The 25,109-nt window shown below is 33.5% G+C and overlaps 1 long non-coding RNA gene across 1 annotated transcript; it reads left to right on the top strand.

The window, feature by feature from the left end:
* Positions 1 to 16,769: 16,769 nt before the first annotated feature.
* On the top strand, positions 16,770 to 24,331 carry LOC148240349 (uncharacterized). Its single transcript, XR_015813993.1, has 4 exons — positions 16,770 to 22,526; positions 22,737 to 22,807; positions 23,041 to 23,138; positions 24,110 to 24,331. It is a non-coding gene; the product is annotated as an uncharacterized LOC148240349 (long non-coding RNA).
* Positions 24,332 to 25,109: the final 778 nt, after the last annotated feature.

The raw sequence follows: 25,109 nt of genomic DNA on the forward strand, positions 1-25,109 counted from the left end.
CCCAATACCTACACAACCAAAGTTTTTACCGTACCTTCCATTTCCACTTTCTTTCCTCTTGCCAATCGCATAGTTCGTCGTCCGCGGCTCTCTTCTCTCTCCCTTCTCGCTCTTCTCTGCTCCGACTCCCCTCTCTCTCTTCTGGAACCTTATTCCCTCTCTTCCTTCCTCCTTCCCGCTCTCTTCCTTCCCTGTTTTTCTCTTTTTTTTCCTCTCTTCCCTTTCCTTCCCGACCCCCCATTCATATCTTACCAGCTTACCGAAAACGACATCGTTTTCCCCTTCCCAAAATGGTGTCGTTCTCCCCCTCCCAAAATGACGTCGTTTTCCCCTCTTCAAAACGGCGTCGTTTCTTCAAACAAATTTTCTTTTTTTTTTCTTTTCCCTTTTTTCAGTTATTACAATATATTTAAAAATTTAAAAAAATGTTGTTACATCAAAGACATAAAACAAAACACGAGGTCCAATTAAACATTAATTATCATTGCTTTACATAATTTTCTCAACATTTAAAAAAAAATCCAAATTTTCTACTAGAGACAAATTTGCATTTATACACTTTTGAATTTTTGTGTATAATGAATTATGTCTATATGTTGGATACTTTAGATCCAAAGGGTGTGTTTTTTCTTCTTTTCATACATAAAAATAATGTGTGTGTGTGTATATATATATATTTGAATATATATGAATCTCATTATATACAAACAAACAAACAAACAAAAACCACAATATTGATTGCGTCGATCATCTATACATATTTCTATTCTATACATCCATATATGAAAAAGTTAAAACCAATATATTAAGCAATATGGATAATTCTAATATACTAAAAATATCATGTAAAGGCCTGAAACTTATAAGAAAATAAAATTATGAATTGAATGCGGAAACAAAACAATAGAGTTAAGGTTTACATTTCTTACACAATAATTTAGAATACCCAATAGGGACATAGAAATGTCTCTTATAAAAGAATAAGAAAAATTCAAAGAAATAAATGAAAAATAAATAATTGAGCATCTTAAGACGACCTTTACTAGCTTTCGAAGGGAGTTCGGGTGGTGAACTATTCACAATCCCCTTATTGATCGGGATCTGGATCTTGATCCTCTTGATCTGAAATAGTTAATGAAAGGGTGAGCTACACTAACCTAATAAGAATATCACATTACTCTCCGATACAGAAACTGAAAATTAGTAAAAATCATAAAAACAACCAATGAAACTCTTATTTTAAGTAAATTTATTTATCATAAGTAAAACCGTTTATTGTATACTTACCATTTGCGAGATTTTTAAAACTGATCTATAGAGAAAACGACTCAAACAACATCATAATCTCATATTCAAGTAAACAAGAGCAACAACAACTTTTCCTTTTTATTTGCTTACTGGTATCCTTGGGGGTCCATAGAGTTGTCCCACTACACGTGAACCAATATATAAACTTTCTCAACTAACCGGCCGTTCCCATACCTCGTCCGGTATGAGCGCCAAAAATACTATCCCTTAATACTCTATCTGGTATGAGAGTGAATCGGATCGTCCCCATACCCCATTCGGTATGAACGCCAAAAATATCATCCCTCGATACTCCGTCCGGTATGAAGTAACGTTCATGGTATGGTTCCCTATGTACCAGGTCCGTTCACCATCTCCCAAAATATCCAGTAAAATAACTATTCATTAATTCACTTAACTAAGCAATTTTCCGTTTACATTTTAATTTTCAGTTTCACAAATTAACCATAAATCACGTAAGACAAACAATACATGCATCAAGGAAGCACAACTGAATTATTTAACCATTACAATATATTATCATGCATTTAAAGTTGTAAAATCAAACAATCAGTTAAACATGACAAATAATAAATAATTAACTAGTTCTGGCTCCATTAGTAACTTATAATTATTCTCAAAGTTTTCTAAATTACACAAAATACCATATTATTAATCATTAAACTTCAGTTCTATAACAGAAAGTGAGGTAACGGATTCTTACCCAAATTAGTGTCCGAAATATCAAATTTTTTACTACGCTTACTAACTGTTCTCAGATTTTCTATATTTTTCTCTAGAGATTAAAACACGCTTTACGTACATAAAAATATCCTAAAAATCTAAAATCAGTGTTAAAAATCATTTTCCGGCCAATTTTGGGGTTCCAACACGGTGACACCGTCGTGTTTCGGCGACGGCACCGTCGCCCGCAATGGTGGTTTGCCTCGGCTTAGCCGTTTTCAGTAGGTTTTGGCTGGTTTCGGCCGGTTTATACCAATTCCTATGAGAAAACATGTTAGGGGGCCTCGAGTGGCTGAAAAAAAATCAAAAGACAAAAACCTATCGGTGGTGGAATTTTTCGGTGCAGTGCCTTACGTCGGCTCACCTTCGCAGTTGGGTATTTTTCTTCAGTCAACCTATAAAAAACAGAACAGTGAAAAAATTGCATGAAATAGAAAACGGGAAGGGGCTCATCGGAGGTAGTTGCGGATTTTACTCGCGGTGCTCCGCTGGGCTTTACTTGCGATTTTCGGCTCACTCGCCATTTGTTTTGCTCTTATATGGCCACAAGGGTGCTCAGAATCGAATTTAGAGCGGGTAGGAGAATTTTTACATTTTTTGGCGGTTAGAGGTGGCTCCAATATAACGGCCGGCGGCGATCGGAGGTAGCTCTAGTATGATGGCGGGCAGCGTATTATGGTATTGTTGATTGTTATCACAAGAGGCTTGTATTCAACATCCCTAACGAAAAGTCTTTTGCTAATTAATAAAATCTTAGATATTGTTGGTACACGGTGGTAGTATATTGAATTTAATCGGATGCCATTAATTTATCCATTTTTTTTCCACGATAGACAAAGCCAAGGAAGAAATTTGCATTCAAGATATCCCTATTGTCTAAAACTTTTCGGATGTATTCCTTGATGAACTACCAAGACTGCCAGTAGATCGGGAAGTAGAATTCGCCACTAATCTTCAGCTTGACACCCAACCCATCTCAGTTGCCTCATACCGAATGAGTCGTGTTGAAATGGAAGAACTGAGAAAACATATCAAAGAGTTACAGGATAATGGTTTCATTCGACACAACATATCCCCTTGGGGTACCGGAGTTATGTTCGCACGAAAGAGTGATAAGACTTTGAGATTGTGGACTATAGGGAATTGAACAGAGTCATAATTAAGAACAAGTACTCCCCAAGATTGATGACCTTTTCGATCAATTACAGGATGTTCAAATTTTCTCTAAGATCGACCTCCATTCAGGATATCATCAGGTGGAGATAAAAGTGGAAGACATCTTAAGACGACCTTTAGGACCTTGTATAGACATTATGAGTTTCTTATTATGTCGTTCGGATTAACTAACGCACCTGCAATCTTTATGAATTTGATGAATAGGATCTTCAGGCCCTTCTTGGATCAGTTCATCATAGTTTTTATTGATGATATCTTGGTTTACTCTAAGAGCAGGGAAGAATATGCCCAGCATCTGACTCAAGTGTCATAGGTTCTTAAAAAGAAGAAGCTATATGAAAAGTTGAGTAAATATAGGTTTTGGTTTGAGCAAACTTCCTTCCTAGGACACATAATATTGAAAGATGGAGCGTCAATAAATCTCGACAAGATTGAGGCAGTGACGGGTTAGAAGCAATTGACTATGGTAAAGAAAAATTAGGAGTTTCTTGGGTATGGTAGGGTATCATCATAGGTTTGTAAAAGGGTTTTCAAGTATAGCAACTCCCCTGACATGACTCACGAAGAAAAATGTCAAGTTTGAGTGAAATGACAAATGTTAAAGAAGCTTTATAAAACTCAAAGAACAACTAACTAATTATTGTAATAAAACTATTTTAAAGATTTGGTATCATGTCAAATCATCTTGATCATACATATTATTTATAAAATTAAGTTTATAAATTATTAGAATTTAGAAGGTGCTAGAAATGACTTATCTGTCATTATCATGATATTTATCTGGAAGTGAGAAAATCCTTACCTAAAATATACTTAATGGAGTTTTATTTACGTGTGTAGATGAAAAGAAAAGCAGTTTATGAAAGCAATGATGAAATTGCTAAAAGTACATATAGATCAAATTTCAAAGTCACCAGGTTTAGTTAATTCAAATAAAAATGTAGGCTAAATGGAAAAAAAACTCAAGCACTTTAGTAGAACTTTGGTTTAATGCCTCAAATTGGGTTGAAATTAATAAATGGTAATATTAAGGTAACTTTAAGCCCAATTGGACATAGTTTATGAGAGATGGACAAACAACATGTTCAAATTAATTTTGCGAGTCTTTTAAATTTTAATTATCTTATTACTTCTATAATAAAGTTCTTCTATCGACATGATAGGCTTAATTTCCTAAAGTTATTGAAAAAATTGCAAGAAAATTAGGAGTAAGACTCATCCTCCATAAATCCTTTCAAACTTTCTAGCAAATAAGAAATCAAAATCCAAGCTAAAAAGAAATAGTGATTAAATCTTTGACACTGTAATTGCTAGATCTATAGTCGATAATCCCTTGAGAAATTGAAGGAGCCATTGTAATTCCTTAGAAACATTAAACACTTGAGCTTTTTTACGGATTAGTACAATAAAACCTGAAATAATCCTTGAACTTATTAAATAGAAAAGGAAAAGAAAGCCACTTACTTGAAACAAGATAATTTGTTTGTGTTTTTACCAAACAAGATAATTTTATTTCCTGCTACATACATATAACACACACACATATATAAAGAAAAAATAAAAGGAATAAATATGAGGAAATCTTATTTTTTCTTTGCCTGAAGAAACTCCATTAGCTAAACAAAAAACAAAGTCAATGCTGCAAGAGTTCAACATCCAAGCTTTTTCATTGTTAGAATTGATGAGAGTGGCAGTTGTCTAAAAAGCGGAAGGTGATGGAAGAGATGGGGACAATTGTTGAAGAAGATGAACAAGAATGATAGCAGTGGTTGTTGAAGAAGAGGCAGGAGATGAGGATGACGATGATGAATTTTGAGTTTAGAAGAATGAGTGAAATTTGAAATTAGTGTCATGATTTTTGTCTTTTAAGTATTTATATTTTATATTTTTAATTTAAAATTTAAATATATGATATATGTTGGATCCGATTCAAACAAATTTTTAATCTCTATAGCCAAACCTACCTTGCGTTGCCAATATTACCATGCTGACACGGACTTAAATCATCCGAACCTGATACTTTTTAAAAGAAACTATAACATATCGGATTTAGACAGGTTAGATTAATTAGGTTCGAGTCAATATTGTCATCTTTAGTTTTGTTTTGTTTTTCCCTATGATGTAATAAAATAAGATGTTAAGTCTCTATACATTGCCATACTATTTAAGAGATAACTTAAAAGTAAATAACTTTGATAACTTTACTAATAACTTCTAATATGCTAATTATAATTAGAGTATAACACAAATAATGTAACTTGATTAATATTAATATTAATATATAGACTCATGATAATTATAAAATCTTCAACATATTATATTTGGTTGGAAATTTTTTTTGGATATTTAAGTTTCTACTCGCTCGTTACATCTTAAGTATATGGAAAATTCTCGATGGAGCCTCATGTAGTCATGGTCAATATTTTATATGAACAGACCCTAATAAAATATTTTTACATTTTATTGAATAAATCAATAAATTAAATATTTTGATATACATAATTAATTTTATTTTTAAAAAACTTTAAAATATCAACAAAAATCTTCTGCAAAAGTTTTTCCAAGGGGCATCTCCTTAAAATTTCTTAAAGCTTTTCATGTTTGTTCATCACATTTAAGATACATATTCTTATTTATATAAGCATATATATATTGAAACATTAACAAGAATCTTAAAAGAAAAAATCTTTCGTTTCATATTCTTGTAGACGTGCATGTATATATTCTTCAATTTTTTCTTTCAAATGAGTATATATCCTTTAAAAAGTGCAATATATAAATTAAAAAAAATTACATGTACGTATCAAATTATTTTTTTTAAGAAAGATACATACATATATATATATATATATAAGATTGTAGAATAATATACATCAAATTGTTACTTGAAGATGTACTAAAGTACATGGGTTTAATTATTAATTAGTTAAAGAAATGATTAATATTGGCTTATAATTTAAGATTTAATATAGGAGAATATGATACAATTGTACATACACATATAAGATTTGTACAATAGTAATGAAATAAAATCTAAACAAAATCTAACTTTTCGATTTAATGTATCGCGAGGCTTCACCCCCACTCTTTGGGTATTCTTTCTTTTCGATAAAACTTCTATATTACTCTATTTTAAAAAAGTTTTAACTTAACTATTGAGTACGAATCTGATACCTTATTATTAATATATTCTATTTGCTTAAAAGTTATATATATCATCAAAATCTAGGCTAAGATATTACTTCTTTCTGTACTATACAAAAATGCCCAAAATTTTCTCTAAATAATTTTCTTATTCAAAATTCTACTTGTATTTTCAAAAAGTAGACAAGGTTCTGCATTTATGTTATATCCAACTACTATTGTTTGATTTCTTAGTAGTCACAAATAGGCAAAATCCTAAAATTCCTCTTATACTATAAAAGAATTTTCAAAATTCTCTCTAAATTATTTTTTTTTTCAAAATTCTCTTTGTACTTTTTAAAAACAGTCAAAGTTTTCTCTATCTGTAAATCCAACTAATATCGTTTGAGAACCATTAAGTGTGGTAGCTTGAAAATATATCCAAGTTAATTTCTTATATTTGATGTATTTAAATTAGCTTTACATGTGTTTGAGAATATATAACAAGGTTAATGACATAGTTTAGAGTTAAACGAAAAAATAACTTACCTTTTAGATGAACTGATATGTGAAAAGTAGTAATGTTAAGATGAAGTGACATCACAAAAAAGTGGCAACTTTTAGATGAAGTGGCATGTGAAAAGTGGTAACTTTTTAGATAAAGTGGCATGTGAAAAGGTCTTTTAGATAAAATGACATATGAAGAGTGGTAACCTTTTAAGTTAAGTGACATGATGAAAGACGACAACTTTTAGATGAAATAGTATGACGAAATGGTGGCAACTTTATTCTTGTGGCTCCCCACTCCTATGAATAGGGGACAAGAGAAGGGAGGAAGAGACATTCTGAATGAGAGAAAAATAGTGAAAAGTATAGAGGTGAAGGAAGAAGAGGGAGTACAAAGTGTGTGATTTTTGAGAGTATTTTGAGATTTTAGATAAAACTCTTGAGGAAACTCTACTAAATTTGTGAGAATAGAGAAAGAGGAAGAAAAGAAGAATAAGGATCACGATCAAATGGAAGTTATAAATCGTTAGAAAGGTAAGTTTTTTCTTAAGTTTTAAAGTTCTGTTTCTCTTTGATTTTTGGGATTAGTTTTTGAGTATTGTGTCGGAATTAAGATTACGACTGCTAAGGACCTAAGATAAGTAGATATTATGATTCATAGCCTATGTAGTTTTAAAGTATTTTATGTGTTTTCAATATAAAAATGTGCACATGTTTATTTTGTCTTCTGTATTTGTTAAGTAAATATTTATTAAAGTTTTACTTCGATATAAATGTTATTTCACTTTGTGTTTTTAAAATGTGATTTTGATATGTGTGCATCACTCATTATGGAAAGTACCTATATTATACTAGACTTTAATTTGACCGTATACAACTGTTCCGTGTTCGGGTGTATTGGTCAAGTGATAAGTGTATACCCATATATAATCGTTCCGTATTCGGGTATATGGGAAAATAGTCTTATCTGCGTGTCCTAACTGTTTTATGCTCGGGGGTTAGCAGTATTTTAAGTTACTCATGTATATCGTTCTGTGTTCGGGTACATAGGGAACTAGTGATAAGTATCTGTGCCTATGCATAATGTATGGTAACTAATTGATCCTCCATAATAGTGATGAGATATACAACATGCATCTGTTTTTTGATTTGTGCTTTCGTCTTTTGATTCGTATATGTTTTGCATGTACTATATTGTGATTTCATAAAATTACTTATTGGGATATTTTATCTCACCCCTTTTATCACTCTCCAGATACAGAAGATACTGCAGCAGAGTGAGTGGTGATACAGAGGAAATATCTGAAGCCTAGACTCTGATATTAAGATTACTGTTTCGTATTTTTGTTTAGTAATTTAAGTAAGAAAATTTAGAGTCTAATACATATGTTTATGTTTTATATTTAAGGGATGTAATACTTCTGTGACTCTTTTATTATTAATAAAGTTAAGTTATTTTACTTAACTCGAATTTATATGATTTAAAGAAATATGATGCGGTCATTATCCCATAAGACGGGGTGTGGTCTGTGACAAGTGGTATCAGAGCACGATTTTATGATATCCCTTGAATACAAGACTTAAGGTTACATAAGACTTAGATAGCGTTAGAAAACATAGGAAAATGTCCCTAAATTTGAATTTCATGAATGTAGGAAATGGCAAGGATACCGAGAGAGCAGGTACATCAGATTTCGAAAGATCAGATCGAACAGAGGCTAGATAGACTCTTGCGTATAGTTGAAGGCTTGGCTACAAAGGTAATTCAACACGTAGTCCATAGCCAAAGTGCTACAAACGATAATAATACTAGTACCAGTAACACCCAACCGATGGAGGAAAATAATAAAAAACTCATTGAAAGATTTAAGAGAATGAACCCACCATCATTTGCTGGAGCAACCAACACAATATTAGCCAAACAGTGGATCATTGATTAGAGAAGATACTTGATGTTCTCAGTGCCACTTCAGAGCAAAAGGTACAATTAGCCACATTCATGTTCAAGGGAGCTATAAAACACTGGTGGCGCCTGAAGAAGGGATCGTTGAGGACATTGATCCCTTGGGAAGTATTTAGAGTGACATTCTATGATAAGTATTTCCCTGACTTTGTTCAGGAACAAAAGCAAATGGAGTTCCTAGAATTAAAGCAAGGGAATATGAGTGTGGGAGAATATGCAGAAAATTTTATAAATCTGGCTCAGTTCGCACCCAACTTAGTAGCAGATGGAAGCCTAAGAGCCAGGAAGTTTTAAAAAAGCCTACGTAAAGAGATCTAGGATAAAATCTCCATTCTGAAAATTAATGACTATCAAGAAGCACTGAACAGGCCTAGATTGTAGAAGAGGCTACAAATCTAGTCCCACAACAGATCCAGAGGGTTAAACCATTCATACCAACAATAAGAGGAAAGTCTATGAGCCACAACAACCTGATAAAAGGCAGAAAATGGATCTCTTAGTCCCAGCACAAGGGTCGGAATAGATATGCTACCATTGTAGAAAGAATCATGGTCAGACCCTGTTACAAGTTGATAAATAGATGTTTCAGATGGTAGTACTCAACATCATATCAAAGAGTATCCTATCAACAAAGAGCATATCAGACCAACAACTCAAGGAATAGTATATATCATTACAGAGCAAGATGTTCAATCCTCTCAGGATATAATCCAAGGTATGTTCACTATCTCTAGTACTTTGGCTAAAGTTTTAATAGACTCAGGATCTACACACTCTTTTACATCACATGAATTTGCTCAGCATCTGAACAATGAACAATTACCTTTAGAATATGAATTAGTAGTCTCTACCCCAGCCAATAAGACTTTGACCACTAGTACAGTCTGTCGAGCATGTATTATAGAGATTGCCAACATAGAGTTACTAGTAGATCTCATATTCCTAGACTTGCATGATTTTAACGTCATACTAGGAATGGATTAGTTGGCAGCATATCATGCCAATATAGATTGTCATGGAAAGACAGTGACTTTTAATATTCCCATTGACAAGGCCTTTAAATTCAAAGGGATTAGGGAGCCCTAACATCCATGTTTCATGTCTTGCATTCAAGCTCAACGATTACTTGAGAAGGGATGTGCAGGGTATTTGGCTTACGTAGTGGAGAATAAAAGTAAAGAAGTCAATCTACAACAGATACCAGTGGTGAAGGAATTTTTTGATTTTTTCCCAAAAGATCTTCCAGGTTTACCTGTAGGCCGGGAGATCAAGTTCTTCATTGACTAAATTCCTGGTACGAGTCCTATCTCTAAGGCTCCATATTGAATAGCAAAAGCCGAATTAGAGGAACTCAAGAAACAATTGTAGGAATTATTGGATAAGGGTTTCATCAGACCAAGTGTATATAATGAGGAGCTCCAGTATTATTTGTGAAGAAGAAAGATGGTACCATGTGACTCTATATCGATTATAGGTAACTAAACCAAGTTACATAAAGAATAAGTATCCATTGCCTTGTATCAATGATTTATTTGACCAACTTCAAGGAGCATAAGTATTTTCAAAGATTGATCTATATTTTGGATACCATCAATTAAAAATTAAGAAAGAGGATATTCCTAAACTTCCTTCAGAACCAGGTATGGCCATTACGAATTCTTAGTCATACCGTTTGGTTTAGCAAATGCTCTTGCAGCATTTATAGATTTGATGAACAGAGTCTTCTAGCCATTCTTAGATAAGGTTGTCATTGTTTTCATTGATGATATACTGATTTATTCACGGAGAGAGGCTGAACATGCAGAGCATTTGACAATAGTGCTTGGAATACTTAGGAAAAAGAAGTTGTATGTCAAGTTTAAGATGTGTGAGTTTTGGTTAAATGAGGTTGCCTTCCTTGGACATATAGTTTCAAAGGACGGGATATCAGTAGATCCAGTTAAAGTAGAAACAGTAGTAACCTGGAAAAGGCCTATAATGGTAACTGAAGTCCGAAGTTTATTGAAAAATTTTCAAAGATTGCTACTCCACTAACTCAGCTCACTAGAACGGATACTAAGTTTGAATGGAACGATAAGTGTGAACAAAGTTTTTAAGAACTAAAGAAACAGTTGAAAATAGCTCCAGTATTGATTATTCCTAATGGTACTAGTGGATTCTCTATCTACAGTGATGCTTCAAAACAAGGGTTGGGATGCGTGGTAATGCAACATGAAAAAGTGAGCTTATGGTTCCAAACAATTAAAGAATTATGAGCATAACTATCCTACCCATAACTTATAACTTGTCATCATAATTTTTATTTTAAAGATCTAGTGCCATTATCTATATGGTGAAAGTTTTGAGATTCACACAGACTATAAGAGTTTGAAGTATTTGTTCTTGCAGAAAGAACTAATATGCACCAAAGGAGATGGATGGAATTACTTAAGGATTATGATTACGAGATCCTATACCATACAGAAAAAGGCAATATGGTTGTAGATGCACTTAGTAGGAAGAGTATGTGCACTCTTGCCTACATAATGGCCTTAGAATGGAGACTCGTAGATAAAGTTCTAGAAATTGAATCTGAATGTCTAACATAAGAGATCAAGAGGATACCTAGCCAATATAAAATTGCAACCCATTTTGATGCAGAAAATTAGAGAAGCTTAGTAGTTTGATCTTACCTTGAAGTCAATTATGGAAGATGTCAGTAAGGGCCTTAGGCCAGAATTCAGACTATCAAAAGATGGTGTATTCAGGTTTGGAAATAGAGCATGTGTGCTGAATAATAATAGTATGAAAAATGAGATATTAGAAGAAGTACACTGCTCTAGATTTGCTATGTACCCTGACAACACTAAAATATATCAGAACTTAAGGACCAAATATCAATGGAGTGGGATAAAGAAGGATATAGCTAAGTTCGCTTTTAAATGTCTAATATGCTAACAAGTGAAGGCTGAACATCAAAGACCAGCAGGATTACTTTAACTTTACTAGTAGTAGAGTGGAAACGGGAACATATTACTATAGATTTCATGGTGGGTTTACCTAAAACAAGATCCCAACATGATGCTATTTGGGTTATCATTGATAAACTAACCAAGTCAGCTCATTTTCTGGCTATCAAAGTAAATGACCCACTGGACAAGTTGGTCAGTCTCTATATCAAGGAGATTGTGAGATTGTATGGAATTCCAATCACAATCATCTCTGATCGAGATCCCCACTTTACTTCAAGATTTTAGACCAGTCTACAGAATGCTATGGGGACCAAGCTATCCTTTAGTATGAATTTCCATCCTCAAACAGATGGTCAATCAGAATGGACAATTCAAACTCTAGAAGATATGTTATGAGCATGTGTCATTGAGTTGTGAGGTAATTGGGATGATCATTTACTTTTGATTAAGTTCGCGTATAATAATAGTTATCAGTCCAGCATTCAAATGGCACCCTATGAGGCTTTGTACGGAAGATCCTGTAGATCACCTACTTGTTGGGAAGAAGTTGGAGAACGAAAACTAGTTGGACCTCAATTAGTGGAAGAAATTATAGAGAAAGTGAAATTGATCAGGAAACATCTTCTGACAGCTCAAAATAGGTAGAAAAGTTATGCTGAAAATCGAAGGAGAGATTTAAAATTTGAAGTAAGCAACCGTGTATTCATGAAAATCTCACCAATTAAAGGGATCATGAGATTTGAGAAGAAAGAAAAACTCAGTCCTCGATTTATTAGACCTTTTAAGATATTGGATAGAGTGGGAGCTGTCGCCTACCGTTTAGCATTGCCACATAAGTTATCCAACATACACAATGTCTTCCATCTTTCGATGTTGAAGAAATATCACTTAGATCCATCATATGTACTCATATACGAACCCCTTGCACTTTAGGATAACCTATCTTACATTAAGCTTCCTGTTAGATAGTGGATCGCAAAAAAAGGATATTACAGTCCAAGTTAATCTCCTTAGTAAAGGTACAATGGCAGCACCATTAGACTGAAGAAGCCACATGGGAGCCAGAAGAGGAAATGAAGGCCAAATATCCACATATGTTTTTGACTACTGGTAAGTCTAATTTGGAGGACCAAATTTCTTTTTAAGGAGGGAGGATGTGATAGCTCGAAAATACATCCGGGTTAATTTCTTATATTTGATATATTTAAATTAGTTTTACATGTGTTTGAAAATATATAATAAGGTTACGGATATAGTTTAGAGTCAAAGAGACAAAAGATGGATAAGGATGAAAGAGCTACAATAAGCATGAAGAAGTATGGAAAAAGGTAGGAACCTTTTAAATGAAGTGGTATAATGAAAAGTAATAACTATTAGATAAAATGACATAACAGAAAATGACAACTTTTAGATGAAGTGACATTACAGAAAATGACAACTTTTAGATGAAGTAGCATGTGAAAAGTGGGAACCTTTTAGATAAAGTGGCATGTGAAAAGGGCTTATAGATAAAATGACATGTGAAGAGTGGTAACCTTTTAAGTGAAGTGACATGATGAAAAGTGACAACTTTTAGATAAAATAGTATGACGAAATAGTGGCAATCTTTTCCTCGTGGCTCCCCACTCTTATAAATAGGGGATAAGAGAAGGGAGGAAGAGACATTTCGGATGATAGAAAAATAATGAAAAGCATATAGGTGAAGAAAGAAGAGGGAGTACGAAGTGTGTGATATTTGAGAGTATTTTGAGCTTTTAGATAAAAACCTTGAAGAAACTCTGCTAAATTTGTGAGAGCAGAGAAAGAGGAAAAGAAGAAGAATAAGGATCACGATCAAAAGGAAGTTATAAACCATTAGAATGATAAGCTTTTTCTTAATTTTTGAAGTTCAGTTTCTCTTTGATTTTTGGAATTAGTTTTTTAATATTGTGTTGGATATTTTTGAGTCAAGAAAATGACCAAAAATCATCACAAAACTCTTCCGAATTTTTTAGAAGAAAAAGTCATAAATAAATTTGGAACTCTGCCGGAATTAAGACTACGACTGCTACGGACCTCAGGTAAGTGGATATTATGGATTCATAGCCTACATAGTTTTGAAGTATTTTTCGTATTTTCAATATAAAAATGTACACGTATTTTATTTATCTTCCAAATTTGCTAAGTAAGTATTTGTTAAAGTTTTATTTTAATATAAGTATTATTTCGCTTTGTATTTTCAAAATGTGATTTTGATATGTGTATACCACTTATTGTGGAAAGAAGTTATTTTGAAAACACCTACATTATGTTAGGCTTCAATCTGCCCGTATATAATCGTTACGTATTTAGGTGTATTGGCGAAGTGATAAGTGTGTACCCATACATAACCGTTACGTGTTTGGATGTATGGGAAAATAGTCTGATTCGCATGCCCTAGTCATTCCATGTTTGGGGCGTAATAGTATTTCAAGGTACTCATGTATGTCGTTCTGTGTTCGGGTACATGGGGAACCAATGATAAGTATCTGTACTTATGCATAATGTATAGTAACTGATTGATCCTCCATAATAGTGATGAAGTATATAATGAATATGTTTTTTGATTTGTGCTTTCATCTTCTGATTCGTATACATTTTGGAAAGATTATATGATATATATTTTGTTATTTGTAAAGAAACTATGTATTGCATGTACTATACTATGATTTCATAATATTACTTATTGAGATATTTTATCTCACCCCCTATCATCCTCCAGATATTGAAGATACCACTACAGAGTGAGCGATTATACAGAAGAAATTTCTAAAGTCTAAACTCTGATATTAAAGTTATTATTTCGTACTTTTGTTTAATAATATAAGTAAGAAAATTTAGAGTCTCGTACTTATGTTTATGTTTTATATTTAAAAGATGTAATACTTCTGCGACTCTTTTATTATTAATAAAGTTAAGTTACTTTACTTTACTTAAGTCTATATGATTTAAGAAAGTATGCTCCGGTTATTACCTTATAAGACGGGGTGTGACGTGTGACATTTTCTTCGTCCCAATGTGCCCAAAGCAAGAAAGCTTCATATATTTTTAAAGAAAATTTGGAAAGAATCTTACTCCTTTTCCCTTCACTTGATGAAGGCAAAACAAAGAAAAATGATAAATCCAAAGAGTGTTTTTTCATATAACTTCTCATGACATAACAAACCATTAAGTATCAGAAGAATATTTCTCTAGTTGAACGACAATTGTTGCCCCAGGTGTCCTTTGTCAATCACAAATTAGACATAGTCAATGGGCTTTGGTAGAGCTAAACATGACTTCTTTGGAATAATTCGGGGAGTCAAAAACTCTAGAAGCTTCACACTTGGCTAGCTTTTCAGATGTGAGGCACCTAGTGCATAATAAAGCAAGGTGGAAGGTGTTTCTCACATGAGACAAATTATGCATGTAATAGAAACCTCTGGGTTAACAACATCCATAGTTGTGTTACTATTAGCTTTCAACATATCTGAAGCTTTTTATATTCGAAACAGGTTGAAGATGAAGATGGAGAAATGACGGTCTACTTGTAAACAAAATTGTTGGAATTGGCCCTGATGTGTTGCTGACATGGCATTTGCACTGACAAATTAAAACAATGTGATAAGTCACTTGACATATTACCTACCACCTTAGTGTTCCTAAATGGTGTTAGCTACATTTAATGGAGAGAGAAAAATTTTCTGATAGTTTTTTCAAAAGTAAAAAGAAAAGGATGTTTTGAACAAAAAAATAGTTTAGGAGAATTCTAAAGATTTTTCTATAGTACAAAGGAAATTATGGTATTTTAACTTATTCATGAGTATTCAAAAATAAAAAAGTGTTAACTGGATCTAACAGAGAAGTGAAACTTTAACTTTTTTGAAAGTACTAGATGAATTTTGAATTTTGAATATTTTTATATAGTACAAGGTACTTCATTATTTCAGCCTAAGAAGTTATGCGAATCAAATATATATTCTTTTTATATTTGCTCCTCCATCAAAAAATTTTAAGCTCTTTCATTGGCTTGTATTTGCTAATTATCTCTATATAAAGTTTATCAATCACATACATCTATATAATGAAATAAAAACACTATTATAATATATTGCATGCCTAAATTTCCAATATAATAATTAAATTTGTATTCATAATTTTTAGAAAGTTATATAACTCATATATATTTTTATATTTGGTCTTCCAAAAAAAAATTTTAAGCTCTTTCAGTGGGTTATATAAATTTTATCAATCACATACGTCTTTATAAAGGAATAGAAACACTACTGTAATGTCTTGTACGATTAATATTCTAATGTAATAATTAAATTTGTATTCATAATTTTTAATGAGGTAAAGCCTATGCTTATCTTCGGGTTAATACTATCTTTTAAAATTTAATTATCTTTCATAAAATAAAGTAGAAAAAGAAGCTTTGGCCATATTTATTGCGAGTAAGAGTGTATTCACAAAAAATAGCTTTTGTTTATTAAAAAAATAAGGCAAAATATGTGACAGAACATGTGTTACTTAACTAAGAACAAAAGATGTACATATGTTGTTGAGAAACATAAAAAGAATAAAATTATTAAATAAACCATGAATCTCTCTTTTTTTTTTTTAAAAATAAATATATAATTATTAAATTTATAAATTATCCATTAATTTTATTAAAGAATAGAAAATGCTAAAGAAATTGGTTCCTCGACTCAAAAACAAATAGACTAAATTTATCTGATTGGGTTCGATTTTGGTTATACTCTTTGTTCGGTTGGTTCAATCTGGTTAAAATGATTCGGGTTTTTAATTTTAAGAACTCTTACTCAAACCAACCAAATTGATTGCTTATACACCCTTATTTCAAAAGTTAATGGTTAGTACCATAATAACATGTACAATTAAAAGGGTAAAATATTTTGCTTTCATGTTATGCAATTAATAAATAAAGTATAAAAAAGGAGATCATGTTTTTTGCATGGTAGTAAATTAATTTTTATTGGTTGAATGCTTATTATAAATAAACTACAAGTTCTTCTAAGGCAACTACAAAAGTGCGATTAACTAAAAAGAAAGTACTTTATATGTGAGAAGAGAGGAGAGAAAATGACATTACCAAGGTATATAGTGCTTCAATCAAAATATAATGACAAATTTTTACGTTATATCCATGAAGATAGGCAAATGCATTCATTTCTTCAATTCTCTGGAGACGATGTTTTGAGTCCATATTCGAAGTTTGAAGTAGAGTCTTCAAAGACGGTAAGTGGACTGGTACACTTAAGGTGTTGTTATAACAACAAATATTGGGGTAGGTCGTCTAAAGATAATTTGTGGATCATTTGTGGTGCTGATCAACAGAATGAAAATCAATTTGATTGGACTTGTACGTTATTTCAACCTAATTTTGTAGAAGGTAATTCTCAAAATCTTCGATTTCGCCATGTCCAACTTAAACACTACTGTTCCTTATGGAGTGCGGAACAACCATTCAATGATTTCTTATTTGCAAGCTCTGAGCATATTGATAAGGATGGCCGTGATATTTGCATGATTTTTAATTGGGAGTATGAAACACAAAAAGAGACACTAGTTGCCTCTGTTGCTATTTAAAAGTTCCCCTGGTCATGTGGTGTATTGTTGTTGTGTCAATATTTGTATTGTTTGGGTTAGAAGTTCTACTACTAATGTTGCTTGTGTACTTTATTATGTCTTTTAAATTTTAAATATTGCAATAAAGTTATTTTGAATATTATACATCATGTGAAATCACCTTAGTCATAAATATTATTTATAAAATAAACTTTATAGATTGTTGGGATTTAGGTATGTTCCTAAATATGAATTGTCAATCATTATCATGATATTTATCTTGAAAGTGAGCAACTCTTTTCTTAATACACATTCGATGGTTTACTTATATGTGTAGATAAAGATAAAAGTATTTCGTGGAAATAATGACGAAAATTTTTAGATGAATATACGCACCGAATTTAGAACTTATTAGGCTTAATTAATTCAAATAAATGTTTGGACTAAATAGAAAAAGGCTCATAACCTTCACTAGAGGTTCTGGTCTAGTGCTTTGACTTCGATCTAAATTAAATAAATGACTTTATTTTAAACAAAAGATATAGGAACGTATCCATATTAGTTTTTTAAAAAATTATTTTATATCATAACAAACTAACTATCTTTATAAATAAACGTCTTCTATTAACACAAAAGATAGAGTTTTTCCAAATTGTATAAATAATTGCAAAGAGATTAAGAGGAAGCCTCATCCAACATCAACTCTTTCAAGCTTTCTTGTAAATAAGAGATTACGATCCAAGCCAAGAAAAAATCATGATCAAACCTCCAAGCAACCAAGAAGGAGAGATCAATGTTCAAATCCTTTAGGCAACTTGAGTGTGAAATTTTTCATGACCACAAAACAATGTGTTTTGGCTTGTGTAAGGTAAGGATCAAGCTCCTTTTTAGGAAGCTTTCATGGGCTTGAGTTGGATTCGTTTTTGGTTTCTTCATGGATGCAGACTGGGTCTACTTACTAAGTCGAAGGCATGGGTCAAAGAAATAAAGAAATAAAATAAAAGGAGAAATAAAAAAACATGCCTAACCACGGCCCACTTAAGATATAAGTGTCTCTTTGTTGGTGTTTAAGTATTTCAATTAAAATACTATTGCGTATGGAATGAAGAATTTATGTTTCCTCTCTAGCTAGCATATACTTGTTCAGCTTCTGTTTTAGTAAAGTCCACTTAAGATTTAACAAATATGGATTTTTTCTTTTGTATTGTTTGTACTATGGTATGACCATAATAATGTTTGCTTATTGTGATAAGAAAGATTGTAATTCATCTTTATTAGTTGAATGTTTATGGAGTATGTTATAATTGAACTTCATACATGACCAAAGTTAGGTTTGAATTGTAGTTCACTATTATAGATATGTCTATTATTTCCTCAGTCCATTTTTACTTGCTATTTGAGGATTCAAATTAAATGCAGTTAAACTTTGTTCTAAGTAGTAATGCTTAATTATTGATTAACTGGAGGATGTTCATTGCCTGAAATCATAGAGGGTTTCAATGAAGTCTTTCTTTTCTAGGTCTTTTAAATATGTTCTATTTTTGCAAGTTAAAATAACATTGCCATGTTTCTTGTTGACATTTGTTAATAAAAACAATCAATATGTTAGAAATGCTTTTTATATATGTTATTATTGCTATTTAGAGTATACACTTCTTTCAGTCATTTGCTGTCCATTATATTAGATTGAGATACTTATGGAAATTTACCTGTCCAAGATTGACTAGTTTATGGTTATTGCTGAAGTCTTTCATTTCTTGTTTAAGTTTAATTAAGAGAAAAATTTGAAGTCAATAACCAAGGATTTGGTTTAAAAGTGTGTTTAGATTTGCACTAGGCTTATTTTACTCACAATTAGGAATTTACTAGTTTTTTCTTTTGGTTAGAAAAATCCATCTTGTTCCGAATGTACTAGGTATGATTAACAGAATCGTTTTACTATTTTGTGTTTGCTCTTTAAATATGTAATTATTAAATTAGTAAGTTGCATGTCTGTATATAGGCTAGTAGAAGTGTCAATAAAGTATATATAGAGGATTTGATACCATGACATGATGAGATATAATCGCATGCGATTATTGGTTTTGTCATGATAAATCTCTCTATAATATGTCATTTTAAAGGCTGGATGTGAGAAGAGAAAGAGAGGGTATCTGACCTAATGATAGAAAGTTCAAGTAACATGGTAGGATTCTAAATATTTGAGAGAATTTGTATAGGAGTTTAACATATAGGGATTTTAGGGAGAAGTTATTTACAAATTGAGGCTCAACTTTCTTTGTTTTAGGTTGGTTCTGTGTTTATTATAAGCGTAATTAATTAGCTTATTCAATAATCAGGTTTTAAAGTTGATAGAGTAATATTTAAATAAACACAAAACAACACTCATGTTTTCTTGTTTTAATTTTTGTTATAGTAAATAAAGACCTGTGATTTTTTGTTTTGTCTAGTCTTTTTCTAATTTTATTTTTATTTTACTTTACACTCTGTATATTTTTTAATTATTTTTTTTATATATTTATTTATCAACTTTGCTCAAATTTATACGTCTCTTAAAACTTATATTTCAATTGGGCTTGAAGTTACCCCAATAGTACCATTTATTAGTTTCGTCCAACTGGAAGCAATAGACTAGAATTCTACTAAAAAGCTTGACCTTTTTTCTATTTAGCCTATGCATTTATTTGAGTTAACTAAGCCTACTGATTTCTCAATTTGATCTACTTATATTTTCAGCAACTTCTGTCATTACTTTCATGAATTGTTTTGCTTTTATGTATACAGGTAAATACAACTCCAACAAGTACGTATTAGGCAAAAACTTGCTCCCTTTTAAGATAAATATCATGATAATGATTTATAATTCAATCTCTAGCACCTTCTAAATTTCGATAATTAGAAAATTTAATTTTATAAATAACTTGTATGACCAACGTGATTCGACACGATATGTAGTATTAAAAATAGCTTTATTACAATAACCAAATTATAAAAGATACAATAAAACACATAAGAAATAGTAAGAGCCAAACTTCTTACCCAAACATAACAAAGACATAGACAAGAAATGATAACACATCCATGAGCACAACAAAAGAGGTGGGACTTCGCGATAGAGAGCCCACTTTATTCTAATAAGTAGCTAGCTAGGATACCACAACCATAGGTTTCTTCCCCTAGCTAGGATATTAAAAACATAGATTTTTTGTAATTTTACATCCATAAGAGTTTCTCTCCTTTAGTTTCATACTTAAAATTGAAGGAGTTAATGCCAGTGTAAAGACCATCATCTATATAATAAGTAGTTTGTTCTCCATTTATAAGTGTATCACACTGAGAGTATGAGAATGGAACATCACACGTACCTACTATTGTAAGCAACATCACCCTCACTGTAGTCATTTGTGTCATGGTAACTTTGTTAACTATTTGTATTTTTTTTGTTTCCTTTATTTCTCCCTATTCATATGATCCCTCAAACTCAGCAGAAATTTCAATATTTCCTTTTGCAATGATTGGAATGCCTATCTTGATGGTGGTTGTAGCACCTAATTTCACTGAAACACTTGAGTTCCAAGTATTGCTTGTAGTATCTAAATATGTGAGCGTGATTTCTGCTTCATCTGGTTGATTGTCTTATTCACTCTAACTCCATTAGCCATGGTGATAACTTTCTCATCATAGACTCGAGCATCAAGGAAGCAAAAGTTGACGTTATAGATGTGCCTTGAAATGAAAAGCTCTGAAATCTCCATTCGAGCCTCCGTGGAAATAGTTGAGACCTCAGCACTAAGACAACTTGTTTTAACTTCAATTGTGAGTATTTTACAAAAGTTATTGTTACCTAAATTTCAAAGAGCAACAATGTTGCTAGAAACTTTAATTGGCCAAAATAATGTATCGGGGTTGTTATTGTTGGTGTATATTGTGTCAGCCCATATCCAATTTGGACTACGCCTCCAAAATTTATCGAAGTAATCAGATTTCACATGAATGCTTCCGTCATTGGTTGTAAAGATCTCATAACCCACAATTGGATCCCCGATATCATTAGATGCATACTGGTGATATTGATGTCCTTCTATCTAATGAACACTAAGATATTGGTCATTGTCACCCTTGAAGGCGACATGTTTGGGCAATATTAACAATAACTCCCAATCAACAATTATGCAAATATCACACTCATACTCTTCATGATGATCATAGCCTTGGAACAACCAATCACCGAATGGTGGATCTAACCTCCACAATGAGCAATAGTGGTTAAGTTGGACATGGAGAAATCGAAGCTTTTGAAAATTGCCATCTATGAAAATAGGTTGAAACAATGTGCAAGATCAGTCAGATTGATTTTCATTATATTTGTCAGCACCACAAACAATCCACCAATGATTTTTTGACCTCATCTTTAGAGAATTGGAGAAATCCATGCACTTGTGCATCTTCATGAATGTAGCATAAATATTTATTGTTGTATTTTGATTTTAGGCTAATGTACCTTGGTAATACCATTTTCTCTCTTCTCTTCTCACTTGTAAAGTACTCTCTTCTTACCTAGTCTCACTTTTGTGATTTTGTTAGGATAATTTGATATGGTATTTATAATAAATGTTCAAACAATGAAAATTTAATTTATTGTCATTGTGTCTTGTATTTTTAGTGCAAAATGAGGAAGAAAAAAACATGTGATTGTGGTGGACCTAAGTGCATAATTTTGGTGTGAGAGTGAAGCAAACAGTTGTCATAATCTTCGTAAGCCTAAAAAACATGTGAAATTATTTTGTAGCGCCCGGGAAATTGAAGAAGAAGAAAAAAAAAAAGGGGGGGGGGGCACGTCAGCAGCCACGTCAGCAGGCCCGGCCAACCGGGACCTGCCACGTGGCAAGACCACGTCGATTCGGGACGGGCCACGTTGGCGATCCGCGTATGCGCGATCGGACGGCCCAGATCAAACGTGCGATCGGACGGCCCAGATGCAATCGCACGGACGGCCCAGATTCAATCAAAAACGGACGGCCCAGATTAAAATCAAATGGACGCCTGAGATCAAAAGGCAAAAGGGTATAAATAAGACCCCCACACCAGACCACAAACCCTAGCCGCCTGCCCTTGCCGGAGAAGACGAACCAGAAGCCGGCCGCCGCCACCCGCCGCCGCACCGGAGGGATTTCCGACCGCCGATCGAGGTAAATTTCATATTCCCGACTCGTTTTTCCACGCTGATTTCCTCTGTGGCCAAATCGGAGCCAAAATCCCGGCCAAACGGCCGGAAAACACGGCCGAAGCCCAGCGGCGCCGCCGCGCCCCTCCTCGGTTTTTGCCTCCGATGAGGCCCTTCCCAGCCTCCGTTTAATGCAATTTTTATATCACCGTGATCACCATTCTTTTCTCTACAGGTTGATCGGAGCCGAATCACCAAAACACGAACTTCACCGGAGAGCCGCCGCACCCGAGAGCACCGCCGCCGGTAAGCTTCAGTTTTTCGTAATTTTTTGGCCCCCCGAGGGCCCTAGAGTTGTTTAATCGCAAGGATCGATGCAAGTGTGGCCGAATTCGGCCGGAAACGGCCAAATCGAGGCGAATCGCCGCCGTAAGCGGCGGCGCCGTCGCCAGAGTACGGCGGAGCCGCCGTGTCGAAAATGCGATATTGGCCGAAAAGGGGCCCTGGGCCTAATTTGGGATTTTTTGGAACACGTACAGGTACCAGTAGTGCGTTTCAGTTCCCCGGGAAAAAATTCAGGGAAAATTAGGGACAGCCTGTAGGCGCACTGTGAAGCCGTGTTCAGACCCCGAAATGAGTAAGGACCCCTCACCCTATTTCCTATCACGGTATTAAAGTTCAATAAATGATAAAACGATATTTCATGAATCTACGAATGTGTGAAATTACTTAAGGTCGCTAATGGAGCCCGAGTCTAGTGTGTTTGTCGGTTAACTGTTATTTGGCTTGTTTTACAGTTTTAAATGCAGCATGAGGTTTGATGTTTTCATTTTATAGTTTCGTGTGCATATTTTACTGTTTTACTGATTATGGATTGAATAACTGGGATATTGATACTGTATGTTGTCTGTTTGGCATAAATTATCGTTTTGCTTGTTTGTATGTGTATTGATAATGTTGACTGAGGGAAAAAGAGAATGAAAGATTATGTAAATGGGTAATTGTATAATGTGGTCAGCCTGACTAGATATCCTGGGAGATGGTGGACGGACCGGGTCCGTAGGGAACCCTACCGGGATTGTGGTCTCCCATACCGGACGGGGTATGGAGATCTTATGTGTTTTGGCGCCCATACCGGACGGGGTATGGGGACGGCCCGTTTCACCCTCATACCGGATGGGGTAATGAGGTTTATAGTTTTAGCGCCCATACCGGACGGGGTATGGGGACGGCCCTGGAATATGATTTCAAGTGTTAAGGGTTAACAGGTAGCGGGACCCCTATGGATCCCCATGGATACTAGTGGGCTGGTAAATGAGGAAAATATATTGTGTAACGATTGAATTACGAAAGGCTTGATAAGTATTACATTATACAGTTTATATATGATTTCATGATGATGATGATGTTATTGTTTTCGTATATTGACTTATGAATTTCACCGAGGTAAGTGAATGGTAAAGGTTTTATTATTGATAAAAGGTTTTGTTGTAAATTATGCTCCATTGGTCTTTTTGTGTTTTCTACCCACCTTTACCTCCGTGACGGTGAGATATCGTGATGTCCTTACTGGGCTAGTGTAGCTCATTCCTTATTTAATCATTTCAGATTAGGAAGACATTGTTCCCGGGCCAGTTCCGCAGGAGGACGACGAAGGAGACGCCTAAAGACTCCATAGTCATATTTGTAGCTTTTACTTTCAAGTTTCTCCTTTAGGTAGTTTGATCTTTTATATTGTGAGCACGTTTTTGGTTTTAGTGTAAGGGATGTTAATCGAATTTTTGACTTCGCCTCTGCATTTGATATTTTTAATATACATTCCATTTTGAATTTTCGGGGCTGTTACATATTTTCTACTAAATGTAATTAACTAGAAATTAGTTAGTACTAAAATATGGAACTAGTTTTAAAGTTCTAAGTTTTGAAATACAATTTATATATTTATGATGACTATCCACACACACACACACATATATTGTAATACCCGAATCCGGAATTTGGTTCGTGATTAATTTTAAAATTCTAAAAAAAATTATAAAAATCTAATTTTGAAATTAATAAAATTTAATTTAATGTGAATTATGGAAAAAATAGTTGAGGACGAAATTGAAAATAATTTTGAGAAAAAGGGGTGAAAATTTTGGTTTGGATGTTGTTTTTGAAAATAGAAAATAAAAAACTGGGAGTTAGAATGCAATTAAGAAAAATTACACCACGTAGGACTGCCCAGTCAGTAGCCCCGACAAACCAAAGTGCACCGTGTGGCAAGGCATGCTGACTGGGTACCACATGGGAGGCCATGCTAGCAATCCGCATGCCCGCAATCGGATGGTCCGAAAGCGTTCCTGCGTGCGTGGACGGTCTAGATCCATTCCCTTATCAGGTGCGATCGAACGGTCACTATTAAATGTGATGAACAGTTCAGATTCATTATCTCTTTAAATTCGATCATATGATCAAGATCAAATCGCGATAAACGGTCCGGATTAATTTTCTCTTTAAACACGATCGAACGATCGAGATCAAATGCAATGAATGACCCAAATTGATGCGAGACAGGTATAAATATCTCGCATCAAACCAAACCCAAACCCTAGCTGCTAGCCTC

The sequence above is a fragment of the Carica papaya genome, chromosome 8 (assembly GCF_054855325.1).
Source record: "Carica papaya isolate Zhongbai chromosome 8, ASM5485532v1, whole genome shotgun sequence".
Classification (NCBI taxonomy): domain Eukaryota; kingdom Viridiplantae; phylum Streptophyta; class Magnoliopsida; order Brassicales; family Caricaceae; genus Carica; species Carica papaya.